The sequence below is a fragment of the Equus przewalskii genome, chromosome 4, assembly GCF_037783145.1.
Source record: "Equus przewalskii isolate Varuska chromosome 4, EquPr2, whole genome shotgun sequence".
NCBI classification, from domain to species: domain Eukaryota; kingdom Metazoa; phylum Chordata; class Mammalia; order Perissodactyla; family Equidae; genus Equus; species Equus przewalskii.
In genome coordinates, this window is record NC_091834.1 from 77,940,098 (window position 1) to 77,959,575 (window position 19,478).

Sequence of the window (19,478 nt, forward strand, 5' to 3'; positions counted from 1 at the left end):
CATATATGACAAACCCAAAGCTAGTAACATACTCAACAGAGAAAAACTGAAAGCTATTCCTCTAAGAACAGGAACCAAAGAAGGAAACTCATTTTTGCCACTCTTATTTAACACAGTATTGGAAGTCCTAGCTAGGGCAATCAGACAAGAGAAAGAAATAAAAGGAATCCAAATTGGAAAGGAAGAAGTGAAACTGTCACTATTCGCAGACTTGATTCTATATATAGAAAACCCTAAAGAATCAACCAAAAAACTTTTAGAAGTAATGAATGGATACAGTAAAGTTGCCAGATACAAAATCAACATAGAAAAATTAGTTGCATTTCTAGGCACTAACAACAAAGTAGCAGAAAGAATAAAATACCTAGAAATAAATTTAATCAAAGAGGTGAAAGACCTGTACACTGAAAACTATAAAACATTGTTGAAAGCAATTGGAGAAGAAATAAAGAAATGGAAAGAACCTCTGTGCTCTTCGATTGGAAGAATTAACATAGTTAAGATGTCCAAACTTCCTAAAGCAATCCAGATTCAATGCAATCCCTATCAAAGTTCCAGTGACATTTTTCACAGAAATAGAACAAAGAATCCTAAAAGTTATATGGAACTACAAAAGAACCCTGAATAGACAAAGGAACCCTGAGAAAAAAGAACAAAGCTGGAAGTATCACACTCCCTATTTCAAAATATACTACAAGGCCTTAGTAATTAAAGTAGTATGGTACTGGTACAAAAAAAGACACTCAGATCAATGGAACAGAATCAAGAGCCCAGAAATAAACCCACACATCTACGGACAGCTACTTTTCGACAAGCTAGCCAAGAACATACAATGCAGAAAGGAAAGTCTCTTCAATAAATGGTGTTGGGAAAACTGGACAGCCACATGCAAAAGAATGAAAGTAGACCATTATCTTACACTACACAAAAATTAACTCAAAACAGATTGAAGACTTGAATATAAGACTTGAAACCATAAAAATTCTAGAAGAAAACATAGGCAGTACACTCTTCAACATTGTTCTTAGCAGCATATTTTCAAATACTCTGTCTGACCAGGCAAGGGAAACAATAGAAAAAATAAACAAATGAGATTATATCAAACTAAAAAGCTTCTGCACAGCAAAAGAAACCATCAACAAAATGAAAAGATGACCTAACAACTGGGAGAAGATATTTGCAAACTATATGTCAGATAAGGAGTTAATATCCAAAATATATAAAGAACGCATGCGTCTCAACAACAAAAAAACTGGCAACTCATTTAAAATATGAACAGACAATTCTCCAAAGAAGATATACAGATGGCCAACAGGCACATGAAGAGATGTTCAACATCACTAATTATTAGGGAAACGCAAATCAAAACTATAATGAGCTACCACTTCACACCCATCAGAATGGCTATAATTAAGAAGAAAAGAAATAACAAGTGTTGGAGAGGATGGAGAGAAAAGGGAACTCTCATACACTGCTGGTGGGAGTGCAAACTGGTGCAGCCACTATGGAAAATAATATGGAGATTCCTTTAAAATATTAAGAATAGAATCATCATACGATCCAGTTATTCCACTGCTAGGTATATTTATCCAAAGATCATGAAAACAAGAATACGTAAAGATATATGAACCCCTATGTTCATTGCAGCATTGTGCACAATAGCCAAGACTTGGAAACAACCTACATGCCCATCAAGGGACGAATGGATAAAGCAGATGTGGTATATATACACAGAGTGGAATACTACTCAGCCACAAAAAAGATGAAATCTTACCATTTGTGACAATATGGATGGACCTTGAGGGTATTATGCTAAGCAGAATAAGTCAGAGGAAGAAAGTCAAATACCATGTGAGTTCACTCAAATAGAAGATAAGACAACAACCACCACCAACAAATACATGGATACAGAGATTAGATTGGTGGTTACCAAGGGGGAATGGGGAGGGAAGAGGGTGAAAGGGGTGACTGGGCACATGTGTGTGGTGATGGATGGTAATTAGTCTTTGGGTGGTGAACATGATGCAATCTAACAGAAACTGAAATATAATGACATACACCTGAAGTTTCGTAATGTTATAAACCAATGTTATCTCAATAAAAAATATACGTAAAAGTAAAAAATTTAAAAAGTAGCATAAAATTTTGATTTTTTTTTGCTGAGGAAGCTAACATCTGTACCAAAATTCCTCCACTTTATATGTGGGTTGCTGCTACAGTATAACTGACAAGTGGTATAGGTCTGCGCCCAGGATCCCAACCCGCAAACCTGGGCCACCAAAGCGGAGCATGCCAAACTTACCAGCTACACCATGGGCCTAGCCCCTGAGATTCTATTTTGGAGAGCTCACAGAGACCATCAAAGGATCGTGAAAGAAGTTGAGATAGTGATGCATAAGAATAGCTCCTTGTGGTATAGATCCAGGACTATCTTCAAAAGAGAAAGAGAAAAAAATCCTATAGTTAAAGCTAAATTCAAAAAAGAGGAGTGAAATCATTACTTTTTAAATGTATTTTGGAAATTTGTGTTCTCACAGCATATTTTATAGAGCTCATTGGCATTAAAACCTTTGGTGCATGTAAATTACATACTCCTAAGATTGCTTCTAATGGCACTAAGAGCCCAGAATCTTTGAACCGGAGAGCATTAGATTGAAAGAAGGAAGAAATGATGTTATGAGGGTAAGAGAGACGCAATTGGTTGGGGTCAAGATAGTTAATGACACCATTTTTTTTTTCTTTTGTACTTATGACCTCTACATTAGATGCATTTACTTTCCAGGAGAGAGATTATTTTCATTATGATTCAGAGACATGTGCAAAGAGCTACTTCCAGCTGAGACAGAGTTACCGGAGCCCCTGTTGGGAGACAGAGCATTAAGACACATATGTGCTTTCACCCCATAGAACTTAGAAAGTAGAGAGAAATGATTGGTTTCAGCTCAGTCCACTACGGCCAGAGGAGCTGCTGCCACCTAAACAAGAATGGATCTAGTTTTCCTTTTTCACCTCGAATAATAGTATATATAATACACGTAATGCATGCAAATAGTATACATCATACATGTAAAGCTGTGAATGCAACTACCTCCTTTATTTTCTATTTTGTAGCAAATTGCAGAGAATTTGATAACTAGGCTGTAAAAAAAACATACATTGGTATAACAGCTATTGTAAATATTTTGCTCAGTTTTTATTGTTAAATTACATTTTTATTGATGCATGTATCTGTGGGTCTGTGTGTCTCTCTGGGAGAGTTGCGTGTGTGTGTGTGTTTGAGGAGAGAGCGTGTAAGGTGAAAGAGACTTGAACATATTCCCAAGTTGAAAAGAAAGAGCCAGTGGGTAGCTGGCCCCATGGCCGAGTGGTTGAGTTCTCATGCTCCGCTGCAGGCAGCTCAGTGTTTCGTTGGTTCCGGTCCTGGGCGCGAACATGGCACTGCTCATTGGGGCCACGCTGAGGCGGTGTCCTGCATGCCACAACTAGAAGGACCCACAACTAAGATATACAACTATGTACCGGGGGGCTTTGGGGAGAAAAAAGGAAAAAAATAAAATCTAAAAAAAGAAAGAGTCAGTGGGAAGGGAGAAGTCACAAGGGAAAGCTGTGAGCCCTCAGGACCTGGTTAGAGGCAGGAGGAGCTCAGAGGGCTGAGGTTCTGTGATTTTGGCTGTGAGGACTGGAATGAAGATTATTGTTACTGTGTCTTATTATCATGCACACATTTTGATGGTGTCTATTGTTCCCCTAATTGCTGTCCTTGTCTCCCCTCTGCCCACTTCCACTGATAAGAATTTGAGGAAACTAGGTCACGTTTCCTTGTCAGTGGAAATCTTTGAGTGTCATAAAGACCACAAATCCTGGTCTCCACTTTTATTTATAAAACACCTTTTGTACTATCATGTAGACAGAGCCTCAGAGACAAATAACAAGCGATACATTAACTCCTTGAAAGTATAAGCACACTCTGGATACGCTATACATAAATTCAGAATTGCTAAATTAAAAATGTATGGAACCATAATATTGAAGTCTCTGCTTCTTTGAAACTTTTGATATTTGTTCCTTTTAAAGGACATTGACAGGATTCAGTAGGGGATTTTGAATCTGTAAGACAGAGGCTACCAAGAACAAGTAAATGAGTCAGCCACTGTTTGCAATTTGTCGCTGTCTAAATTCCTCAGTGACACGGAGACTTACTGAAAGAATTTGTATTTTGTTATAGCACTGGAACAGAGGGAAAACTTTAGAGCAATGCTTCTTAGAAAAGGATGTTTTTCTTTGAAAAATGTGATCTCACACAGAAGAGGGAAGGATTTTTATCTTTTTTTCATTGCAAATCCTTTTCCAATGGAGCTATCAAAAATGATCAGGCCATAATTCTTTTAAAGAATTGAAGTTGAAAGAAAATATTTTTACCGAGCATTCTTTAAAACTTCGTTTTGAATAGGGAAGACATACACATGTAAAATATTCAAATATTCAAAAGGCACATAATGAAACAGAATCAAAAGTAAAGACTTCTCTTCTGCACCGCAAGCACCAAGTTCCCACCCTAGAGGCAACCACTGTTATCAGTCTCTTGTGGGTCTCTCTGGAGATATTCTTGCATTTATACTTCTAGATATTTATATGTTCCCCTCCACTAGCAGCAGACGGTATGCATTGTCATCTACATTGCTTTTTTCTGAATGGCTCTTGAATTTAAAAAGTATAAGAAAGATAACGTTGGCCCTCCTTAGGCAGCAAAGCACTGGCCCATCTGATGCTAGTGAAACTTCCAGCTCCCCTTCCCTTTCGTGCATTAACATGCACGGAGGCTCCTGTTTTGAACTGGAGCACGCGGAAGAGAAGAAAGAAATTGGGGGCGAGGTGATGTCTGTGGCTGGTGGGGAGTTAAGGATGGGAGTTACTATTTTATAACCTTAGATGGGGTTATATGCCTAAGGTCAGAAATGTGGCAGTCAGAATACTAATGGCACTATTTTTTTAGGAGGGATGTGGAAGGTTTGTGGGAAGGAGGGGAGGGCCAAAAGTTAATTTCTGAGAAAGGAGAGTCATTTTAGAGTCTTAGGGACCAAATGTGGTGCATAGTTGAAGAGGAGGCCATTTCCCCCACTTCCCCTTGGAAACCAGAAATGATCTGACACTCCTCAAATCTGCAGACAGAGAATGTGGAAAATTATAAGCCAGGGTAGGAAAAGAAGGAAAGAGCAGACACCACGCAGTTACAGACTGGTTTGTGGGCATGTGTGTGGCATCCTTCTGGGGAACTCCCCAAAATAACTTGGGGACACTTGGAGTTGCACTGATTACTAGTCATCAAACCAATTGGAACTCTTGCCATCATAATTTGGGCATATAAATAGACTGCAACTTTATTTTGTTTTCCAAATCTGGTGAGGCCAGGAAACATGGGGTACATGTTAAAATGAAAAACGCTAAATATAAAACATATGTGATACCTTGTAACAGGATGGTAGAATGGAAGCCTTGATTGCAAAACAGCAAATACCTATTCCAAGCTGAAGTGCTGGGCTGAGATTTAAATGTAAGAGACTGAGAACTAGTAGATAATTCTCACACTTCACTCTTATCAGGGATATAAAAGGGTAGGGAAGGAGATTGAACTATAACCTCTTAGGAGAATTTCTCTGGAGAGCTGTACTGAGAGTCCACACCCTCTATAGGGCAAGTTCTGAGGGATGCCTGCCCCTCACCTTAAGCTGGACCTGTAACTGGACCCCCAGGAGAGTCTAATATTTGTTCCCCAAGGTTGGTAGATTGGCTGGGTAGCTGGGACAGCCAAGCTGAAGGAGAAGGGGTGTGTTAGGACCCACCAGTGTTCCTAGAGTTCATTGGGGCTGACAACTGGTGAGTGTTTCCTGTGGGTGTGATGTGGGCCATGGGTGAGAGAGCTTGGGCCTAGAGGCATCCTAGGTCCTTTCCAGAAGGACTCAGAGAGAAGCTGGAGGGAGGTATTGCTAGACTGCTAGGGGCTAAGGCAAGCATAAGTAACCAGGTAACCTAGAGAACCCTTGCCCTGTTAAATCTCCTCTTCCCTCCAGCTCCATCCCTGGAAGGGTCAGGGGTCACCTTTGGACAAGTGAGCGGGGAGGAAGAAGAGAAGCACGGCGTAAGAAGAGAGAAGCTGACCATACTCCAGAGGCAAGGAGAGGCATCAACTTTTAATCATGGTTTGAATTTTGGTTACTATCCGAAACTGACCATTTTAACTGAAGTGAGACTATTTAATGACTAACAGTAACTGTAATGACCAAACATTTCCGTTTCCATCCAGGGGCAGAGGGTGAACTAGCTCTACCAAGTGAGTAGATAAGGAAGGCGCCGTCCCATCTCATCCCACCAGGTGTGTCTGCGCCAGGGAGCGGTTACCTGCAGACGTAGGGGAAAGAAAACAGAAGAAATCCTTGACTTCTCCAGTATTTTCTCTTTCCATTTCCCAGAGGTTCTTCAATTTTTACTTTGTTTTAACGGATTTCTTTCTTTCAAGGCCACTAACGCTTTCCTGTCACGGCTTCCAAATCATTGCTCTCCTTCTTTTATTCTCTCAGGTTTTCTTTCATGATCTCAGGCCACTGCCCTAGCCATGAGTTCTGCTGTTCCCAGGCTGATATGCTCTCTGTCTCTGTGGTTGCAATAGTCATCAGAGCACCATTTTCTTCTCCTTCAAAAAGTACAGACCCCGAAGAGGGAACAGCCCAGGGATATCACCCTCCAGTCCCTGTGGGCTCCTGAGAGCCAGAGTCACTGCCCTGTGAGTGCCACTGACAAGTCACCTCACAATTCATTTGAGTTAATTAGCTCCTTGTGAAAATGAAATACCTTCCTAACAGCAATCACTCTGAACAATTTAAATCAGAGGTTGTTTGGCAGACTTTAAGGCTCCAGATTATAAACACCTGCACAGTTATAAACACCAGGCCATTGGCCCTGGAGGCAGAGAATGGAGCTTCAACTTCTAGCTCCAACTGTAATGTGTATTCAGCAGGCCTGGGATGATTACTTTGCCTCTCTGAACAAGGAGGCTAGTGGTACCAGCCTCTATTAAATGAGGTAGTAAGCATAACATGTTTAGCAAAATGCTAGGGTTAAATAAGCATTTGCTAAGTATTAACTATTATTATTGGAATCTGACCTCATTTTAATCCCAAATTTACCTCTCTCTTACATTCCCAGGCTCTTAGTTACTTCTTTCTCTTCTCTTTCTTTTCATTCATTCATTCTTTCTTTCTTTTTTGATCAATGGCACTTTGATTTACATGGTTTTTTTTCCCCTAGGTTGGGGATTTCCCCTTAATCATCTGTACAAAAAGTTTAAATGGCTTGCAAATAATAGTCTAGAAAACCATGTCCCTGCTACACATAGGATTGAGTTCCCTTCCAACTTACCTTAATGCTAAAGCTGTAAAATGGGAAAGAATAGGATTGAGTCATAGACTATGAGATCCAGAGGATTCCTTGAAACTTCAGCTCCCTCATTTCACACCCTTGGTTGATGATTCCCATTTGTCCTCCTTTCTTATAGATTCCCTTCTGAGTACATGGAGAGGTTTAAAAAAATGTTTCTTTATGACAGTTGCTTTGGACTGTCATTTCTAAGCCTCCATTGATATTGGAATCCTCAATATGTTCCCTTCTAGAAGCAATGTAGTGCTAGAATTTCTTTGGCTCTGAGAAAACTACATTTCTTTTCATTCCGGGTAGGATCAAGACCCCATTCTGCATATTATTGATGTTTTTGCTCCCAGGTAACGGGTGGAGGAAGAAAAAGTAGCATTTGGAAGAAGAGTTAGTCCCTGAGGACCTTCACGGTAGGGTGTTTGGTGGATGGAAGGAAGAGGTAGACCATAAATGTCAAGAACAGACATCATTCCAGAGATGCGAGCAAGTACACAGCTCATGAACCTTTCTGAATGCTAACTGGTTTTTATTCTACAATCACCCTACCAGTTATTTTACTTTATGGTGTTGAAGGATAATTTCTTATAAAGAAAAAAAAAATCTGTTGGATTTGTAAACCCTTTGAAATAGTAGTAACTTTACTTTTTTATGGGTTATTTCTCAAGGAAAGGGGGTCAGGTTGTTTGCCTAATGAATGGATGCAAATATTTTATCACTTTGATGAGCAGCTGTCAGACAGAGAGTGTAAGACAGATGGGGAAATCTTTGTAGGGTTTTCCTGCATTAATCAAGGGCACTATGCCTTTCTTAGCATGGTTTAAGTTTAAATTCTTCTCGGGAGAAAAAAATAGTAAATTTAAAAATTAATGACAATAAGGGTTAAAAAAAACCCTGTCATCCTCAATATTTCATTCAAAAATCAAATAGTCTTGGGTTAACCGACTTGCAGTTTTTGTAACCATTTCTCATCTGCCACACCGTCCACAACAAGAAAACTCATCAATATGCAAGGACTTGTTTCCTGTCCCGTTGCTTCCTCCTACTGTCCAAATATGCCCAATTCAAAGTCTGTTTAGTCAAGCAGGCATGCAGAAGAATGAGAATTTCTCTGGTGTTTTTAAAACCAGCCAGAACAATTCTGACCATTGCTAAGGGGCACTTTTAACCAAACACCATAATGTAGCCAAGAACACAGCAGAATGTCATATTCCTTGTATGTTTTTTGTGTGTGTGTGTGAGGAAGATTGACCCTCAGCTCACATCTGTTGCCAATCTTCCTCTTTTTTGCTGGAGGAAGATGATCCCTGAGGCAACATCCATGTCAATCTTCCCCTACTTTGTAGATGGGACGCAACCACAGCATGGGCTTGATGAGCAGTGTGGAGGTCCGCATCCAGGATCTGAACCTGCGAGCCCTGGGTCATGGCAGCAGAGCACATGAACTCAACCACTATGCCACAGGGCTGGCCCCCTTGTGATATATTTTTTTAAATAAAACATTGATGGTCGTTTTAAATGCTGTTTAAGAAGCAAGGTATCCAATAGGCATCGAGATAATGCTTTTCTAAGGTTCTTTGGGGTTTTCCCTTGCAAAAAGGTATGGTTGTGAAAGAAATACATTTTGGATAGCTAATGTTGTGATGCATTTCTTGGTCAAACAAATCACACCAAGTACCCTGTGGGCCTTTGTCTTAGTCATCTTGGGTTGTTATAACAAAATAGCATAGACTGGGTGGCTTAAACAACAGAAATTTATTTCCTCACCGTCTGGAGGCTGGAAGTCCAAGATCAAGGTGTCAGCATGGTTGGGTTCCATGAGGCTTCCCTTCCTGGCTTGTAGATGGCTGCCTTCTTGCTGTGTCCTCACAATGGGAGGGGAGAGAGACTGCAAGCTGTCTGGTAGCTTTGCTTCTAAGGATATTGATGCCATTATGAGGGCTCCACCCTCATGACTTCATCTGGCCCTGATTACCTCCCAAAGGTCCCATCTCCAAATGCCATCACATTGGGGGTCAGGGCGTTTACACAGGAATTTGGGGGGGGACCCAAACTTTCAGTCTGTAACAGCCTTATATCTCATTTTGACATAACTCCCAGAACTATGTCTTTAATATGAGTGGTGGGCTGAGGAGAATTACACTTCACATCTAGGAAACTGGACCAGAATAAAAATTGCTCCTAAGCAATTCCAAAGCTGTATTTTTTGGTTGTCATTATTTCCCATTTTTTAAATTAAAGTTTTCCATTTTATGTAAATTTGGAAATGTGTATGTAATTTGTAAAGTCAAATAAAGCATATTAAAAATAAGCAGTGCTTGCCCCACCTCTCTCCTACACTGATTCTGCTCATTAATGAAGCCAAGACCCAAGCTTGACAACAGAAGGAGTGGCTGCTTTTTTAAGTGTAGAGTTAGGGCTGTTGAAATAAAGAAAGAGTCTTTGGGTCTAACCCCTTCCTCTAAGTAGGTTACCAATGAAATTATCCGAGACTAATAATTTTCCCTTCTATTTTTTTTTTAGTTTTTCATAGAAATTCCATAATCTCTCCTTTTTTTTTTTTTTTGCAGTATTTAATTACCTGTAGAATAAAAGAGAAGCTTTACAAGATACGAATTGTTAACGTGTTGAATTTGTAAAATCCATGCATGGTAGAGTCAGGAAGAGATGGCTGACCACACTTCCAGATGGCCATGAGAACTGAGAACTGAGGAATTGTTAATTTTTAGTAGTTGTTATAAATCCGCTGGCCCACATGGATAATTCCGTATTCAGTCATCATTGCCCATACCACCCATTGAGAAGCCCTGCTCCGGACAGACATCCCTTAAGTCTGTTTTGAATAACAGCAGACTTCAGAAAATGGGTGGAACACATGACCTGAAAGGCTGACTCTGAATCAGAACTTCAGGAAACCACAGTGAATTATCTGGCAATTAAGCGTACCCCATTGATAGCAGCTGAATCCAGATCAGCCTCAGGCCTTTGCTTTAGGATTGGCAAAATAGCCCTTGGAAGCCTGAGCAGTTTTGTTCTAGGGCCATGGTTCCCACCTTCTTCTATAATCCCCTTTCAATGGGAGGTGGTATCAGAAATACCACTTCCGCTACCATGCATTGGAAAGCAATAGAGTTCACCATGTTTATCCTGGGTCTTCTGAAACCAAACATCTCCCATTCTAAGACTTTCAAACAAAATTCAAAACAGTGTCCTTGGAGCAGAATTTGAAGGGAGGCCCCTACAAAGCCCGCCAACTCCACGGTTTTCAGTAAAAGGAACTCCTGCTCCAGTCTTTTGAAACCTGGTTCAAGTAAAATACCATTCTCATACCAGGGTTTGAATCACATTTCCTCTGTCCACACAGCTTCTATAGTCTTGCCAGAGAGAGCATTTACCCCACTACTTCCTGATTAAAAAAAAAAAAAATCTGGCTGGCCTATTTTTTATATGCTAATTATCTCCATCTGTAAGCGCTTCCTAGCCTCTTTAGCTTTTCTTGGCCCAACCTCAAATGCCAACATCTCTTCCAAGGGGAAAAAAATGGGTATCTGCCTTACATCCAGAAGCCAAGGTGCATAGAGAGAATTGAGCCCTTCCACAACTAAACATAAATATGGTACAAATTGGCAATCAGAATTTTAACACTAAACCTTTGTAAAGATAAAAATGTTCCATGACTTACTTCTTTTCACGTGGTTCCTGTGAAGAATAGAGCCCCAAGATACTTACATCACAGAGAGTCTTTCATAAACTTTCCCAGATATATAAGGAAATCAATGTCAGCCCACTTCAGTGAAGCAGTGGATGCTGTGAGTTAAGTCTCCAGGCTTTCTATGGACCATGACTGTTTTGTCCTCAGACCATATGCTTAGCTGTAAAAATTACATGGACTACCCCACGAAACCTCATACTGTATGTTGAGGGAAATAATAACATCTTTGAGAAATGAACTACACTTTCAAAATAATATGTTTTCTTCAGCCTCTTGCAATTTGTTTTTAAATTTGAGAGAGGAGGGATGAAAGTAAAGCTTGACCATTTTTAGCAGAGGCATCATTTCATGTTTTTTGTTTGAGTAGGAAGTGGATGGACGGAGGTCAAAACTTGTATAATTTTCTGACAGATTTGTAAGGACAATCATTTCAAAAACGTCTTTTTAACCATTTCATGGGAAGCATGCTTTTGTTTTCTTATAAATATTTTAGAAGTCAGAAAACATTTTTCTTGTCAGTTTTAATTGTTAGAAAATCTTCTTAAGTCCATGAAACTATTTTAAACTCTGCCATATCTTACTATTTTTTCTCTCCCTACCAAAGACTGGTTTTGTCAATTAACCAGTACAAACTCTTAGGGGCAGAAGATACTGGTTGGAAGAAAAAAGCAAAACAAAATAGAAAACAGAGCCCTCAATGATGAAGACTCCTTCGACCAAACTTTAGTCAGGCTTTTCCGAACTTCTTCTTGAGTAGGCCTCCACCTTGACCTTTCTTTAGCAAAATTCCTGCTAAGCCAGTTTAGCAAGAATTCCCCTACCCTTGATACCTCCTCTTAGGAATTTTCCATCTACTGATCCTCTCACTCTGGCTGTAAATTCCTGTCTTTGCTGTATTCAGCGTTGAGCTCAATCTTTCTCCCTCTTGCAAGAGTCCTGCATAAACTCTTCCTTGCCATTTTAAACAAGAGTCAGAATAATTTTTCTTCAGCAATGGATACCAGTAGCTTATGACTTGGACAAGTCAATAAGCTTCTGCCAGCTTCACTTTTAGCCTTTAAAACAAAGAGGGAAGAGTTAGGGCTTCTCAAGTTTTTCTACAAACTAGAGCCCTAAGTGGCTCAAAGCAAAGATGACATTGATTGAGGTCTCATGCTTTACATTAATAATTTGAGCAAATTTTGCATCTTATTTACTTTAACATAAAAATAAGGCTTTAAATTATTAACTATGGAGTCAATCCGCCAGGTTTATTTTGTGTCTTAGAGAACTCTCTGGCACCATGATGCCTACCAATATTTGAAGAGAATGGCATGAGATACATGCTATTTAACTGTAGAAAATGAAATACAACTACATATGTATATGATAACCACGGTAAATAATTTGGCGAGTAACACTTTATATATTTTCAAATTAATTATATACCTATATATCATTTACTTTCTCATGTTAATATTGGATGGAACGCTATTTGCTAATACAAAGCTTTTTTATTTTTTTAATCTTTCTGAAAGAGCAGTCTACTGTAAAATAGTGTCCTTCTAAAATCTAGACTGCCTTAACTTATTTTGATTTTCAGTCACATTTAGGACTGAAAATTCTTATTTTGTAGTGACAGACAGATGAATTTAAGGAGCAGATAAATGTTAACACTGACAGAACATGTATGCTAATATTTATGTATGCTCTGTTATCTAAATTTAAAAATATAAACACTACTGTATTTCTGATTTTATTTGACATTGTAATGAGAAACTGAAATGGATCTTTTCAAAATGAGCTCCTAATTGCCTTTGTGGCTTCCGCTCGCTCTTGGTCACAGCAAATCCATTATTCCAAAGGCATCGAAGATCAGGGAGCTTGAATTGGAGTGCTGCTTTAAAACTGCTGTGAAATTCTGTTCTGGAATTTTCTCTTCCCATTTTTGTTTAAGGCTATATTTTTAAATATTTATTAGACTTAAAAATTAGCTACATTGGCTGGGAAATCTGGAACCCAGAGATAGGAGCCACCAAAGAAGGAGGGAATAAGCAGCTGGATGAGAAGTAATTTACATGAACTGGGTTGGTGTGAAGACTAGTCTTGCCTGACTAGACTTAGATTCAGATTTATCCTGTCCTTTTTATTGTTCCTTAAATTTAGCAAGACAAACATTTGCCCTAGCTGTAAGCTAAATCATATTGAGCAGGTCAATTTGACTTGAGGTCATAAATAGCGGTGCAGCCATAATAGGTCTCTGCAAATTTATTGGGTTATGTTTTTGTGACCCTTGAGAACTCTCTGGCCAGTAAATTCATGCATTTGTCATCAGGTTGGAGGAACTCTTTAGGAGATTTGCAATGTTTGGGGGCATTTTATTTAAGAAAAAGATAATCTTTCTATTATAAATAATCCATGCTTATTGTATAAAATTTGGAAGCATATATAAAAAGACAAAAAGTAAAAATCAGTTATAATTCTGCTATTCAGTGATAATTCTTATTCGGAGATATCAATGATTACCTAGCCAATGGTCATTTCTATTTTTTTCTCATCTAAAATAAACCAGCTTAGAAGTGACAATATGCCCAGCCTCAGAGGATGGCTCATGATTAGTCTAAAATAAGCATGAACAATATCATTATTCTTCCCATGTTTAAGCATGTGACCAAGTTCTGGCCTGTGAGATACAGAAGACGTCTTAGGGTTATGGCAAGATTTTGTCTCCTGAAAAGAAGATTGCATTTTAAGGGAAAGCCTCTTTTGGTAACATCCATTTTACTTTCCTGTTTGAATGCAGTCCCTGTAAGTATATAAGGCTTAGAGCTGCAGCAGCCATTTTGCAATCATGAGGCAACAATTTGAAGGCCAAAACTAACATGCTAAGAGCAACATAATAGGAGACTAGAAGGAAGTTAGATCATTGATGATGAGTTGAGCTGTTGAACAAATACTACTATAGCCTACCTCAAGACTTCTTGTTAGATTGACAGTAGATATTCTTCTGCTTTAAGTAGCTGTTATCTGAGTACTATTAATTGACCCCAACTCATTCAAACTCATACATCTAGTATGAGCATTTCTGATGTATTTCCTTTCATGTTGTTAAAATGAAAAAATGGAAACCAGACATAAAGATCCGCCAAAAAGACAAAACCATTTAAGCTACATAAGCAAAACTTAGTTTAGCTTATTTCATAAACATGTGATTAACTTAGGTTAATTCTTATAAATGTCTCCCATAATCACAAATGAAACTAAAGTCATTTTCCTAAAATGGTATAAGAGAATCATTTTTAACCAATCCCTTGCCATCTGGAAGTCTCCATTGCAATAATCAATAATTGTGAGGGTTAAACAACCTCCTCATTTTCACTTTATAAGCCCTCCTGAAATGTCACGCCTCTGAACTCCATACCACGTTGGGGTTTGAAGTTGTCCTATTTTCAAAAAGCTTATTTCTTAACTCAATAAGATACTCATATCAAGTAAAGATGTATAAATTTCCTTTTGATAATATATAAATACTTTTTAAAGTTTGAGATCACATAAAACATGCTTTTTGTGTTCTGCTTTTTTCCCCCTATTATCCTAAGTCAATAAATAGTCCTTAAAAATGTAATTAAAAAAATTTTGGTCACAATATTACATCATATTGGTGTATACTTATGTTTAACCATAGCTTTATTGTTGGAAATCTAGATTGTTCCTTTCTAAAAGTATAATAGATGCTCTGATTTTAAAAAACCCATTTTTTTAAAAGTCAGATTCTGAATTTTTGCTTTACAATATATTCCTAGAAGTGGATGCTCTGTACTTTGTTGTGTAGGACTGTTGTATCCACACTGTCTGAGCGGAGGATCTAAGGAGTAGACAGATTCATCTTTTCTCTGACCTAACACATTGTTCTCACACTCTCCTTCTCTTTGAAGGGATGTCCATTGCCAGCATTGGCATTGGCACAGCCCACAGACCTCCAGAACCCTCACACGCAGTTGCCTTTTGTTGCTAGAATACAAGGTAAGAGTGTGGATAATTGTGTCTCAGCGGCCTGAGTGGTGTTAGTTACAGAACAGGTGTTCGGCGTGACCGGCTGTGCTGTAATAACACTGAAGGATTGTAAGCGACAGTGGCACCCAAGTGTTCTTTACTACATTCACTTTTCTGTTTGTGTTTGTGTTATGCAGGACCACCTAAAGGACAGGACCCAGGCCAGGGGCTCCTCTTGCTTGGGTATAAAGGCAATCCTTATTTAAGTATGCTTTTGAATAAAGGCCACTCATTATTTCGGAATGAGGAAAGATGGCAACATTTTAACCTACATTTTTCAAGCAATATTTAACAATGAATTTTGTCAATAACTGTGTGTGGAGGCACATGCAGTTTGAATTCTTGGTTTGCTTTTGTTTGTGATGATGGATGCCTCGTGGATATGTTTACCCTATTGAAATGATCATCAGGAATTCAAAATGTGTTCTCTTGATAGATACAGATGTATAGCAATTTACGCACCAATGTGAGTGAATATTAAAAAAGGCCGTTGTGGATACAAGCACCAGATGGGTTCTATATAAAACCTCATCCCATGCGTGGTTTATTTTGGAATGATACAATTACCAAAAACATAGTGACACATTGCAATTTCTTTGCTACAGCTTGATTTTTATAGGATTCCTTGTAGTCTGTGGTGATACTACTCAGTACCCATGATCCCATTATCTGCTAAATTGATCAAAATGTTAAGACTACTATTTTGTATTGCTACACAATTTTTTATGAAAGTAAACTACATTTAAATAAAATTACAGCTAGATATGGCCTGTGTTGATGGCATTTGTGGCTAGTTTGCAGAAAAATCTGTACGCTACGCAAATATCAACCCCTTCTCTGTTAACATGGTCCTGCTTGTTGATCTTATGGGATGAGTTTGTCATATTCACTCAGAGCAGGGAAGCTGGGAGTAAAATGGATGGATGTGGGGGCCAGCCTGGTGGCACAGCGGTTAGGTGCGCACATTCCGCTTCGGTGGCCCAGGGTTCATTGGTTCGGATCCCGGGTACGGACATGGCACCACTTGGCAGGCCATGCTGTGGTAGGCATCCCACGAGTAAAGTGGAGGAAGATGGGCACGGATGTTAGCTCAGGTCCAGTCTTCCTCAGCAAAAAGAGGAGGATTGGCAGCAGTTAGCTCAGGGCTAATCTTCCTCAAAAAAAAAAGGATGGATGTGGAGAATTAGGAATTAGGGAATTTGATTTTTAGTTCTAGTTCTGTCACCAATTATGACTTGCCCAAGTCACTTCACCTCTCTCATGAACTACTCTGATAAAGTAGTTTTCTGATGATGCCCCAGGTAATCTGAATGACCAGGTTATGTGGAAAGGGGTTTGAGGAGTATGCAATCAAGCTGAGTAGTATTCCTGGGTGATGTGGTGCCCAAGTGCTGGTGAGGTCAGGCAGAGTGCAGGCAGGGGCTGTGTCTGCTGCAACTTGCCATCATTATTGGATGTTCTTGTCTGTAAAAGCAGGAAAAAAACAAAAGCTTCAGCAATCCACAAAGGTCACATCTATTACCCGCGGCAATGCTACTAAGAATCCAGTCTGGGAATTCTGGTTATATGTGGAGTTGTCTTTTTACGTGCAGGCCAGTTCCTTTCTTTCTGTGTCTTATTATAATTACCCCCACTGGGTGGAGGATGTAGCATTACAGGGCTTGGAAGATAGATTAGAAAATTGGTAGGAAAAAATGTCTACATAGTGGAAATGATATAGGAAAATAAAATGATTACTATAACCTCTGGCAGTTAAACAATTAAACACTTCACTTTGCTAGAGTACAGACCATCAGTAAAAATGACTTAGGACCATCCCAAGGAAAATTAGTTCATAAGAGACACTGTGGGTCCACGGACCACTGGAGACATGCAGCAGGATGTAAGATGAGGTCCGGGCAATTTGCTTCTAATCTAAGTCTATTTGTTAGAGCCGTAGATGTGATCATGGGGCTATGATGGCTAAAGAAGCTTCCTTATTTTAGTAGAGATGCACAGCAGAAATGCTTTTTTTTTTTTTTTTGCTCAGGAAGATTTGCCCTGAGCTAATACGTCTGCCAATTTTCCTCTATTTTGTATGTGCATCACTGCCACAGCATGGCCACCGATGAGTGGTGTAGGTCCAGGTCTGGGATCCTAGCCTGGGCAGCTGAAGCAGAGCACACTGAACTTAACCACTAGGCCACAGGCCCAGCCTCCTACTTTATTTATTTATTTTTTAACAAATCACAGATTCAAATCTCAGATAATAAGAATGAACACTTATGGAGCATTGACGTGTGCCAGGCATTGGGCTAAGCATTCACACCAGCCCTTTGAAGAATGTTCCATTATTATCCCCACTTTATAGATCAGGGCACTCAATTTTAGGGAGACAGAATAACCTGCCTGCGAACCCAAAGCTAATAAATTGTCCAGTTGGGATTAAAAAATCCAGGTGTCTTTGCCTCTAGATCTCTAGCCCTTAACCATTATACAATACTGATTCTAGATTTACTTTCCAAAGAGCCACATCTAAAGTGGCACTTCCATCACTTGCCCTTAGCTGCCTTATTTTTCCTTCCCTGCATTTACCATTATTAAATACTTTATGTTATTAGAGAATTATCTACCTTACATTATTATATATATTACCATATACTATTTACTATTATTACATATGTATTGTTAATTTCCCACCTCCCCTACTCTGTCTGCCTCCAGGTTTTGTCCCCTGCTTATTCTCCTGGGCCCTGAACAGTGCCTGGCACAGAGTAAGTGCCAATTCATATTTGTTGAATGCATATGCAAATAACAACTTGTTACAACGAGTGTCTCTGTAGTCCTTTCATAACTGGGGATTTTTTTCTTTAGCTGTTATTTGCATTAATTCCAGCTACTGCAGTTATTTTTTAACTTATAAACTTTAGTTTCAATGTTAATAGCAGATTAAAAGATGGACCCTTAGAGAAGAAATGTCAGATAAAATATGCGAAACATTTTGAAAACAAAGGTTGAAAAATTTTGCTCTAATAAGCTGACTTCAGTTCAAAACATTTCACGGAATGGGTGAGAAAATGACTTAATGGTTTTTGACCAGAGACCCAGAAGGTCACTTTACTGGAAAATGCTTTGTAAAACGTTTATCTGAAAATTGCTTTGTCATTTCGAAATCTGAAGTGTTCCACCTTAGCTTCTACTTTCCATTTCAGAAACAACTATTTTCTCTTGCTGTTCGGTGAAGATATTTGCTTTACAGCTTTCGTTTATGTGGCCTGAAAGATTTTTTAAAAAATGATGTGTGCTGTAGCTTCTACGCTATAGGTAATGAAACAAAAAGCACCTCTTTATGTTTTCAACAGCACTGGAATTAGCCTTAGGAAAATTTAATAATTCAGGTACAATATAAACGCAAGAACAATAGTTTTGTTCGTTTACTGCCGTCTGCCCTGGAATTGAACTTTTAAACTGGGCTGACTCATGTAGCCCCAAGTCCTCTGGGAAATAAAAGAGGATCTGTCTGTGGTGGATGTCCTAGACCCCCGCCTCTGCTCCTCTCTCTACATCCTATCTCCCACCTACCAACCCCGCCGAGTGTCAGTCTCACTTACCTTTCTGCTTTGTCATCCGGATCCAGTTCCACGCTTCACCTTTGGTTTTGAAGACTGAGAGACTTAAAGGAATCTTGACTTTGGGTGCTCTCTACAGACTTGGCTCATAGTCAGCTTCAGGCTCCTCCTGTGTATAGTACCTGTGAGCACAATACATTGTCCCTTTTAGTTTCAGCTCCCAAGAGCCAAACTTGCCATTAGCATCCAGGCAGGGCCCACTTGGTTCCTCTCTGAGGAGTGTTAGGCAACTATGGAGCTGGTAGGTTTGTCTTTTTGTTCCAGGTACAGAGTTGTTTATCTGTCTAGAAAAGGCCAGGCATTGGTCTTTTTGATGTGATAAAAGTTCAAGCCAGAAAACGGGCAAGCTGCTGTGAGCATGTAACATGTGTGATGTCACAAACGTCTGTTTACAGACAGAGAATGTGGCTCATTTTCTAAGCCCTTGAAGTGTCTAGGACAGCAGGCTGCATGGCAAAGCAGGGAGATACATTTGCTGAATTGAATTCAGTATACTCAAAATTCAGATATTCCATTTTGCCAAGAGATGGCGGATGTGAGCATATCCCTTCAGTTCAGACCATATTTACATAGTTTAGCTATGACATGGGCCTGGAGTTTTCTCTGCTCAGTTCAGGCATAACAATCAGCTAGACTGAAACTCATTGTTTGCATGCAATTCAGAGAGGATAAGTAGTTAAGAAGACCCAACACTGACATCCGTC

At 39.3% G+C, this 19,478-nt stretch overlaps 1 long non-coding RNA gene across 1 annotated transcript; it reads right to left on the reverse strand.

Annotated features, from left to right (window-relative positions):
• Positions 1 to 6,161: 6,161 nt before the first annotated feature.
• Positions 6,162 to 19,102, reverse strand: LOC139082898 (uncharacterized). Its single transcript, XR_011539244.1, has 3 exons — positions 18,757 to 19,102; positions 9,190 to 9,336; positions 6,162 to 6,396 (listed from the first exon to the last, which is right to left on the reverse strand). It is a non-coding gene; the product is annotated as an uncharacterized lncRNA (long non-coding RNA).
• Positions 19,103 to 19,478: the final 376 nt, after the last annotated feature.